Source organism: Pteropus medius, unplaced genomic scaffold, assembly GCF_902729225.1.
Source record: "Pteropus medius unplaced genomic scaffold, Ma_sr-lr_union100, whole genome shotgun sequence".
NCBI classification, from domain to species: Eukaryota; Metazoa; Chordata; class Mammalia; order Chiroptera; family Pteropodidae; genus Pteropus; species Pteropus medius.
The window spans coordinates 30,343,937-30,354,345 of NW_024354502.1; the positions used below are offsets into that span (position 1 = coordinate 30,343,937).

General features: G+C 38.0%; 1 long non-coding RNA gene across 1 annotated transcript; it reads right to left on the reverse strand.

Moving 5' to 3' along the window:
* Positions 1–451: 451 nt before the first annotated feature.
* LOC120595404 (uncharacterized) lies at positions 452–6,248 on the reverse strand. Its single transcript, XR_005650817.1, has 4 exons — positions 4,304–6,248; positions 3,210–3,378; positions 1,853–1,975; positions 452–625 (listed from the first exon to the last, which is right to left on the reverse strand). It is a non-coding gene; the product is annotated as an uncharacterized LOC120595404 (long non-coding RNA).
* Between the last annotated feature and the right edge of the window lie 4,161 nt (positions 6,249–10,409).

A 10,409-nucleotide genomic window follows, 5' to 3' on the forward strand; every position in this document is an offset into this window, starting at 1 on the left:
TTTCTCTGAGAACAGGAATTCTGGAGAGATTGTAGACCCTGCCATAGCGGAAGAGCTGCACTTGCACCTACTGAATCTGATTGGGGTTCTGAGTTAAGATATTGTTTGAAGAAGTGGTTTTACTGATTGTATCAGATAGGACTCTTTTTAACTACAAAAGTCAGAGACTCTGATTTACACAAAAATAGATTTAGGTAAAATTTAGGTTAAAGACTATGGGCTTCAAGAACAGCCAGATACAGTGACTTAAACAATGTCAGCAGGACTGAGGCATTCTCGGTTTCTTACCCTGCTTCCTTCTATGTGAGCTTCATTCAGGTAACCCTTCCCATGCAGTGGCAAGGTTCGACTTCCACTCTCACATCTCACAAGTCCAGTGGTTCCCTTCCCTAATAGCTCTCTATCAGTTAGGACCAGGTTAGTCTGCCAAGTAAAGAAAATTCAAAATGACAACTGTTTAAACAAGAAGTTTATTCTCTCTTATATAAGGAAAGTCCAGAGGTAATCAATCCGGGATGAATGGCTGCTCCACAGTCTTCAGGAATCTGGGCTTCTTTTCTCTTGCTGTCATAGGTGACTTCCAATTCATAGTCCAACGTGGCTGCTTGAGCTCCAGCCATTTTACCTATATTCCAATCAGCATAAGAGAAGAAGGGAAGAAAAAGGGCTTGCTCCTATTTCTTTAAGACTATTTTGGAGAAGTAATATATGATACTTCCTCTTACATCCAAAGGCCAAATTTAATCGTATGTCCACAACCCGCTCTCAGGAAGGCTGTATATGTTAACATTTATTCCTTGTAGTTATAAACCCAGCTAAAAATTAGGAGTTCTACTACTGAAAAAGATGGAGAAAATGGATATTGGAGGAAGACTAATAGTAGCTTCCTAATATGAATCTTATAGGTTGGACTTTCATCATGATTCAATCCTGATTCAATCTCTTTGGCCAGATAGAGGGAATATACTTATTTACCAGGTCTGATTCTCATGGCCATGCCTGCTTCTAGAGAGAAAGGAAACAGGGAGAAATGCTGGGCAGACAGAAATAACAGAATCCATTATACTGCCAAAATAAATTTTGACAACAGCAGAAGTTGATAACAGAACTCTTGCACTCTAGTATGATGTCTTAATCTTTTCATTTTTCAGGTGCTTCCAGAAACTGAGGTTCTGAGAGGTGAAAGGACTTGTAATGATATGCAGCTATTACTACTTAGGCACAGGTGAAGACTCTCTGTCTAGTGCTCTTCCTACTCCTGCTTAATTACTCTGTGCTGTCTGTCACATTATACAAATATGAAATTTGAAGTCAAGGTCTATAATTTACACCATACTTGGCTGAACATAATGAGTTCCAATAAATTGCTTCTTAATTTTTTTCAACCTTTATGACCAAGAATGGAGATTTACTAACCCCATGGACATAGTTACATCAATATAGAAAAAAATAAGCTTCCTTGATTTCCTTTTCTGAAGCTTACTAATCAGCGTATACCTGTGTTTTCAACCACCATGAGCAATCTGTCATCTCAACATCTGAGAATACAGCCTCCCTCGTTCATCCATCCATCCATCCATCCATCCATCCATCCATCCATCCTTTCACGAAGCTGCTTGCCAAGCACTGGTAAACAAAAATGAGAGAGGGTCCTTTCCCTCAAAGGGCTCACATTTGTATGTGGAAAACACACTAGTAGAGAGATAGATAAATGGGATAAATATGTTTACACACTTAAGATGTCAATGAGAACAGAAAGAAAAAGGCCTCACTGTCAGACTTCATAGAGAGGTAATAAAGCTAGCCAGGCAGGAAAGGGCTTGAGCAGAGAGATCAGAATGCACAAACACACATGTGCCTGAGAGGGTACTACGCAGAGTTCTGTATGGCTGGAGCTTGATTGTGAAGGGCCTGGAGGCAAGAAAGGTGACAGAGGATCACATCTCAAAGGTCTTTGTATGCCTTGTACCTAGACCTGAGGAGAGAGAATGATTTAAATTATTAATCAATTAAAAATTTAAAATGAAGTGTAGGCAAATAAGTGCTAAGTCACCAGTCAAGTTCCAAAGAGAAAGAATCTTTTCTATTCTGTGATTATTTTTCTTAAGACTCTGGCTCTGCACAAAGCGTTCAGAGGTGTAGGAACTAGGTAAGGTGGAGTGTGAAGAAAAGTAGTTCATTTTCATTATTCACAGATCCCATATTTGTGAATTTGCCAACTCTCTAAACTATATATGTAAAATCAAGTGCAGTGCCTCCATGGTCATTCATGAACATGTGTACGGGGGTGAAAATGTTGAGTCATCCTGTATGCACATTTCCAGATGAGCCCGAACAAAGCAACACTCTACCTTCTTTTGTATTTATTTCAAATATCTTTTAGTGCCACCTTTTTGGGGATTTCTGTTGGTGATTTCACTGTGGGCCCCCAAGCAAAGTGCTGTCTGGTATCCTAAGCACAAGAAGGCCATGATGGCACTCATGGAGCAAATCACTTGAATTCGAAAAGCTTCATTCAGGTATGAGCTACAGCCCTGTTGGTCATGAGTTCAGTGTTAACGAACCAATAATATACATTAAGTAGGCTGCCCTTAAACGAAAACACACATAAAACAAGGTGATATGGACTGGTTGACAAAAATGTTGTTACCAAAAGCTCATGAGAACCTAACCCTGTATTTTTCCACCACCACCCCATGCAGGTCAAGTCTCAAGTCACCTCCACTGCCCCACCCAGGCAACGTAGATCCTGGTCTCTGAGACACATGAAAGGACTGCCACCTCCCTATTCACAGCTAACGGTGATCCTGGCTTCTCTCCATAGCGCACCCTCACGTCCCTATAGCACAGGAGACTACGGGTCTCTCCTCGTTGTGCCTCAGCAGGACACACAGCAGCAGAGACTGATGTTGCCACCTGAGCTCACTTGGGGGCCCCCATCACAGCCTGTGCTACTGCCTTGTCCAGAGGTCTAAGACCAGACTCCAGCCTTGTCGATAAGGGAGATCAGTAGAAATCCTTGCCAATGGGTTGCCCTCATTTCAGGTATCAGGTATCGACTGAAAGAACAGATGGCAAGAATGAAGTAGGCAGAAGAGAAAGGGAGGGCATTTGGTGTATCAGATGTCATTTAACCCCTACGGGGGATGGGGTGGTAATCCCTGTGGTATAGGTAAGGACATTGAGACTTGTAAGAGTTAATTACTCACCAAGGTTACAGCTATTAAATCTAGAAGGAAGATTCAAACCCGCATCCACTTGGGCTAGTTCTACCTCTTCAGGTTGCCTCTGCTTTGCTCCCACAGAAAAGTTAGGGTTCATGACTTTGTGAGGACTCAGTGACAAGGACTGTGAAAGTACCCGATGAATTATTAAATTCTGCACAAACGAAAGAGGATATTACTGTAAGAAACCCAAAGAGACTGTCTACATTTTCTCAGTGTCCTGGAATCTGGTTGTATCTAATGCTGCTGCTGGAGGGGAGAAGCCTGTGCTTAACCTTGCTTTTTGTGTTCCAAGGATCCAACTCCTCAGTAATTTTATTTGGAGTCAGAATATGTGTAAAGTCCTAGATATAAGCACCAGCCTTTTCCATCTTTTCTTAGTACAGGTTTATAGGCCTTTCCCAGTCACCACTTTCATTCTGACCAAGACCTCATTGGGCCCCAGCTGGCAAGGTCCAGGATAGTTAGCCTTGGTACCTGGTGTGTGGTCCTGGTGTCAGCGCTGGGTACCTGTACTTCCCTGGATTGGGGTTTTCCTAACTCCCAGTGTACATCCAGAGCATACAACGAAGCTTTGGTCAGGGTTTCCTGCTTTGGAGCCTAGTTCCCTTCATCAATATGAAAGTCCTGCCTTGAATTCCTTCAGTAAAGAAGCTTAGAATTTAGCCAGGAATACAGAACATATTTCTGGATCCACAGATCTTCCACGAGCAACTTTCCCAAAGGTACCTTGTTTGGAACAAAGAGTAACCATCAGAGTGACCAGCAGGACATCTGGCAACTAAGACCACAGTCCCAGTTATGTAATTATATAATAACTCAGATATAAGCCAGAACATGGTAAAGGACATAAATGAAGTACTGACAAAGTGCTGCATGGTTACACAGCTAGTGAAAGGTGAAGCTTAGAATCCTAAACCACCCTCTCGACTAAGGGCTCCCAAGCAAAAGATGCACTCCAAAAAGGTCTTGCAGTTGAGAGACATAGGAAAGAAACCACAAGTTCCACTCCCTCCACAAGTTCCACTCCCTCCTACTATTCCTCCCAGCATCCTCCCTCTATCCCCAAAGTACAGTACCTTCACTGTAGTTAATGAGCTCCTTGCAAACCTTGGACATCTGGAGTTGGAAGGACAGCTCTGAGGCTAAACTAGGTTTTCTATAAGTGTTTTGACAGATTCACCTGGGTGTCAGACAACACAGAGTAGAATTCCATGAATTTAAGATTCCTTCAATCCCTCTCTACTGCTGCCCAGGTTTCCATTGGTGATTAGTTCCCAAGAAGCTCTTATCAGGTGGCACTGTGGAAACAGTGCTCAAGCTAGTTTATGTCTTTGGGAGTAAGGTAAGAGGAGTCGCCTTGCTCAGATGTTTGGGTTAGCAAAAGCACCCCTGAAGGAGATGGACAGCTCCACCATGGAATGCATCCAGAGCCCTGGAGGCAGTCCAGGTGCTTGGAGAGCTAAGCCATTAGTCCCATTGTCTGATTAACATCTCTCCGCCTGGCCCTTGTGTCGGGAGAGATTGATTGAGTCCATGCTCTCAAAATGAGGCAGTGGCATGGGAGCAGGGAGGGGAGGATGAGTCAGACAGATGGGGTGTCACGGGACTAGCCGACTTGCCCTCACCAAGAGGGAATTTGGTGGGGGAGGGAGCCCAAGGAGAAAGAAGCCTCTGCCCTGCTGACCCCTTCCACAGCAATTAGCAGAGGGGGCATGATCCTTCTGAATCTATGCAATTAAACAGATGCGGTTTGTGGCCAGTTTGCTAGACCACTCTCTTCTACCAGTGCACTAATGGGCCCTAAGTGGGTCCCAGATTCTCAGCTGCCAAATGGAAGTATCTGCCAGCATTTCGGGCTGTCCCAAGACAAAAAGAGGAGAATAAAGAATGGGGATATTTGTGTGTGGGGGTGGGGTGGGGGGATTATCTCCATTTTTTTTTCTGATGCAAACTAGAAAGAAAAGCCAAAGCTCACAACCAAAAAGTTATCAAAGAAAATTTCGGAGGCACACAGAGTGCAAAATAATATGAGTACACAGGATAAAAATTCTGGCAATCAGTTAATCAACAGCTACCTTACTGACCAATTCCTTTGGGCCCAGAGAAAAGCTAGATTAGTGGTTTTCAACTGAGAGGAATTTTTTTTTTTTTCTGGAAAGTAGGAGGTAGCTTGAAAATATTCTCCTCTTCTTTCCATAGTCAACTGCAATAGACCCCCTCTGTAAGTATTATAGAAAGAAAAAGCCTTAAAAAATAATTTAGGATCTCTAACCTCAAGGTGCTCACACTGTTTAATTAGAGAGACCAGACTTTCTAATCTTAAATCATAACCATGGAGAGTAGAAAAACCCCAGAGATTCAGTTCCTTGTTTCGAAGATAAGAAACCTGAAGTCCAGAGAAGGAAAGAGACTTGTTAAAGAACTCGAGTCTAGCTTTGCTTAAGGGAAATAATACAGGTTTAATATGACAGAAGAGAACCTAATCCTAAACTGGTCACCTTGACAGAGTGTGCACATATGTGTGTATTGTGTGGTTTGATGTACTATGATATGGTGGTGTCTGGCCAACCTTCAAGCTATTGTAAGCAAATTGGATCAACATGTAAAATGTATTTTTGTAACAGTAATTCTTGGGATGCTGAGCTGGGAAGGTCATGAACCATGGCACGGAGCCAGCTTAGAATTGAATAGGAGTCTGAAGTACTACCTGTTGACTGGACCTTGCAAGAACTTTATCTCATTAGGAATTCCAAGGGCACAATTGAGGCAGGAAACACGGTACGAAGGGTGGCCCCAAAAAAATGAGGCAGTATGAGTGAAGAATTTAATAATACCTCCAAAAGGACTATAAAAATTGTAGAATTTGAAAGTGAGACAAAAATATGAAAAACTTGAGGCCAGCTTACTAACTGATGGGGACGCTCAAGACAGACTGACTCACAAGACATCATTCCATAGGCCATGAGAGAGCAGAGGCTGAGAATGGACAATACCTATAGGAGACAACCATTTGTTTTTCTGGTTTGAATTAAAGTTAAACTGCTTTATACATATATACATATATGTATGTATAAAGTAGTGTATATATACATATATACATGTATATACATATATACTACTTATATATATGTAGTAGTATACATAGTAGTATATATATATATATAAAGTAGTATATATACATATACATACATATATATATGTATCAGACTTTCTACTAATTCAGATGAGCTACCTCTGAATTAAGGCAGGTGCAGGACTTCTTTCTATTGAATATTGTTTTCATTTCTTCAAAGCCCTTCTCTTTCCCCTACACTCAATATTTTCATTTTCTTTCCTAAATTATAATTTAGGTAGCTGATGACTCATGTAAAAATGCCATTATTTTAGATATTTCTCTAACATGATAAAGAAAATCTATATTGAGCCAAGCACTGATGTCATAATAGCGAAACACTAGAAACATGGGCTGGACTTAGTGACTTGCTTCCCAAGAAAAAAAATGTCTGAATGGGAATAAAAGTAAATTTACAAGGTAGAAAGCTGGCAAGTACTCACTACCTAGGCCAGGTGACCAGGTTTCACATCGCTAGTGATAAGTCATGTTGATAGCATGTACCCCCTGATATGATGTATATGACAAGAAAACGTCACCTCTGCAGGCTTCTTCTCCAAAACTGATACCACAGTCTAATCATGAGGAAATATCAGACAAATTCAAATTGAGGTGCATTCTACACAATACTTGACTAATATCCCTTTAAAAACAAGGAAAGACTAAGAAATTATCACAGATCAGATTGAGACCAACGAGACATGCCAACTAAATGCAATGTGGTATCCTGGACTAGATGCAGAAATAGAAAAGGGATATTTATGGGAAAAAAATAGTGACATTCAAATAAAGTCTTAAGTTTAGTTAATAGTAATGAACCAAAAGGAAAAAAAAAAAGTAATGTACTGATGTCGGCTTCTTAGTTGTCATGGTTATGTAAGATGTTAACAATAGAGGAAGCTGGGTGTAGGGTATACAGGAACTCTCTCTGAAGAACTATCTTTGCAGATTTTCTGTAAATCTAAAACACTCCAAACTAAAAACTATTATGTTTAAGGAAAATGCAGCTTTAAGGAGCAATCCAGTATTTTTGCATGTTCACAGCCAGGAAAAAAAATTAGAATAAAAACAAAAATGCCCATTTCACCACTAATTCATATTGTTCTAAAATTTTTGACCTTTGTAACAAGGAAAAGAAATGAGTAATAACACCATTATTGTTATTTCTATGTAGAAGGTACATGAGCAGTTGTTATATTTTAACTTTCACTTTTCTATATAAAAATAAAATCAACATAGGTATGAAAAAGAGAAAAATAATCTTTGTCAATAATATTATTATATAAAGCACAAGAGAAATAGCTAAAATTCTGATAATTACAAACAAGATTGAGTAATGTGACTTATAAAATAAACATATGGAAAAAAAGCAGTGGTTTACCTCTTTGCCAGAGATAACTAGTTAGAAAATATAATAGGAAATAACATCATTCTAAAATCTAAAAAAAAAGATAAAATAAAATATCAAGTAATAAATTGAACAAAATTGTCAAGGCTCTACTTGAACAGACCTATAAAATTTTACTGAGGTACACAAAAGATATTCAAATAAATGGAAGGATGTGGTTTGTTCTTGAATGAACAGATTAAAAAATAATAGAGATGGCAATCCTTCTATAAATTATTTCATAAACTTAATTCAACCCCGATTTTTAAAATAGGAAAAAATGATCTAAAGTTCAGCAGGAAGAAAATGAACAATTATTTGTGCTAACAAAAAACTAAAAGTAATCTATATTTCTTTCAATCAAGGACTGGCCAAACTAATTATATCATATCCACTCAATGAACTATCACAAAACAGTTAAAATTAATGGGTTAGAACTTTATATAGTGATATGAAAAGATGTTTAATAAATTTTTAAATACAAAAAATGAATCATAAAGAAGTCTGCATAACGTAAGCCCACTTACGTAAATATGCATACACCGATGTAATTTTTAATACGTGCTTTCCAAAAACGCAGAAGAAACTATTAACAGTGCCTGTTGGGAGTGGAACTGGAGAGCTGAGAAGAGAGGGAGCGAGCGCTTTGATTTCTCATCTCTTTTATTGAAACTGTTGGCCATGAGCATGTATTGTTTTTATTTTTTTGTTATGAAGTATTTATGTATTGGCTTTTACAATAAAAACTCCTTAAAATATGCAGTAAGAATTATGAAAATTAAAATATTACTGCTATATCATCAGTTATTAAAATACATAATGAAATTAAAATAATTAAAAAGTTATAATAATTAGCTCATTAATGTGATATACTATAAATGGACAGGTCAGCATTACAGACTAGAGAATCTCAAAACAAATCCAAATGTACACATAAGTATTTAGTATAAGATAACAGCAGCATCTGGGAAAATAAATGACCAATAATATCGAGATGGCTGAATAAAGCATGAAGGGGAAAAAAGATTAGAGCTCTGCCTTATAACTTATCTGAAATTCCAAGTATATTAAAAAGTTAAATGTAATAATGACTGGAAGAAAAAAATGACTGGAAGAAAATAGATTTACATAATTTATTATAAAATAATATGTTAATACTATAAAATTGATTTACATGATCTTATGATAAAGGAAGTTTTTCTATGCTTACCACCAAAAGCAAAAAGCACAAAGGGAAGACCAATAGATTTGACTAAATAAAATGTTTACAATTCTGTTTTTACAATAGCAAGAAGAAATAAAATTGTAAACAAGCAAATTCAAATAATATTTGCAATGTGTATAACAATAAAGAGCACTTAGAAATTAAAGTGAAAAATTAATATTCCAGTACAAAAATGAGCAAAGGATATCCGTTGGCAATTTACAAAACACCTTCGAGGGTCAATAAACATGATTAAATTTTCAGTGTACTCAGTAGTCAATAATATGCAAATTAGAACTACAATAAATTAGTATTTATATCTATCCTATTGTTAAAAAAAATTTAAAGATAATATCCAGTGTTGTCAAGAATGCAAAAAAAGGGTACTCTCCTACATTTCAGTTGGGCATGTTGACAATTTGCATGAAAAGTCTTTAAATCTGCTTAATTATTGACTCAATAAGGCGATTCCTAAAAATGTATACTAAGTAGTTAAGAATGTATATAAATATTTGTGTACAAAATGTTTATCAAAGCATGATTCACAATAGTGCAATATTGAGGAAAATGTCCAAAAATGGGGATTAGCTTTAAAAATCAGAGGACAATTTTATTCTATAATTTATATGGAAATGAGAGGGTTTAGAACAGTCAACACAATCTTGAAGAACAGCAGTTGTATTAACTGAATCTAGAACTCTTTATTCCTTTTTAAAGGAGGTTTCTAGAACAAATATAACAGAATACTAACATTTGGTAAATATATGTGGTAGGAACAGGGGCGTCACATTATTTTCTGCATTTTTGTATGTTTGGAATATTTCACAATTTTTAAATCTCAAACAACAGCAGACTTGCTCTCACTGTAACCATTTGAAGGACCAATAATGGCAGCAGCCACCTTATTGGGTAATGGACACCCAACGATGTGACTGACCATCACCAGCTGGTTGCCGGGGATGGAGTGATGGGCCTGATGACCTCCAAGATCCCATTCAACAGTAAAAATTCTGATTTTTGTGGCTATACAACTAGAATTCTTGAAACTAGAAAAATATTTACAGTAACAAATCCAATTTTTAAGGGACAATGGGAGAACCTATGTTCATGTGTCTTTCAAATATATAAAGTGAGACCAAAGGCCATCCGGAAAGATAAGGACTGAGGAAGGGAAGATAAAAGGGGAGAGTAGGCCCAGAAAATCATGACCAAACCTACGCTGGACCCTCAAGACCCCAGGGAGACATGGGAGGAAGTGCACATTAACAAGGTCCAGGTTACAAAGAGCTCCACTGTGAACGACTTTAAGTCGCTTGTTTTGCTCTGATTGAAATATTCCCAGCAACCGAAGTGCTACAGATCGATCGGCCTTGCTTAAGTGAAACGTTTTCCCCTGGGCAATCTCATACACTGCTGATGAGAATTTAAATATGTTCAATCAGCCTGGAAGGCAACTTAGCAATATGTATAAAAAATGTT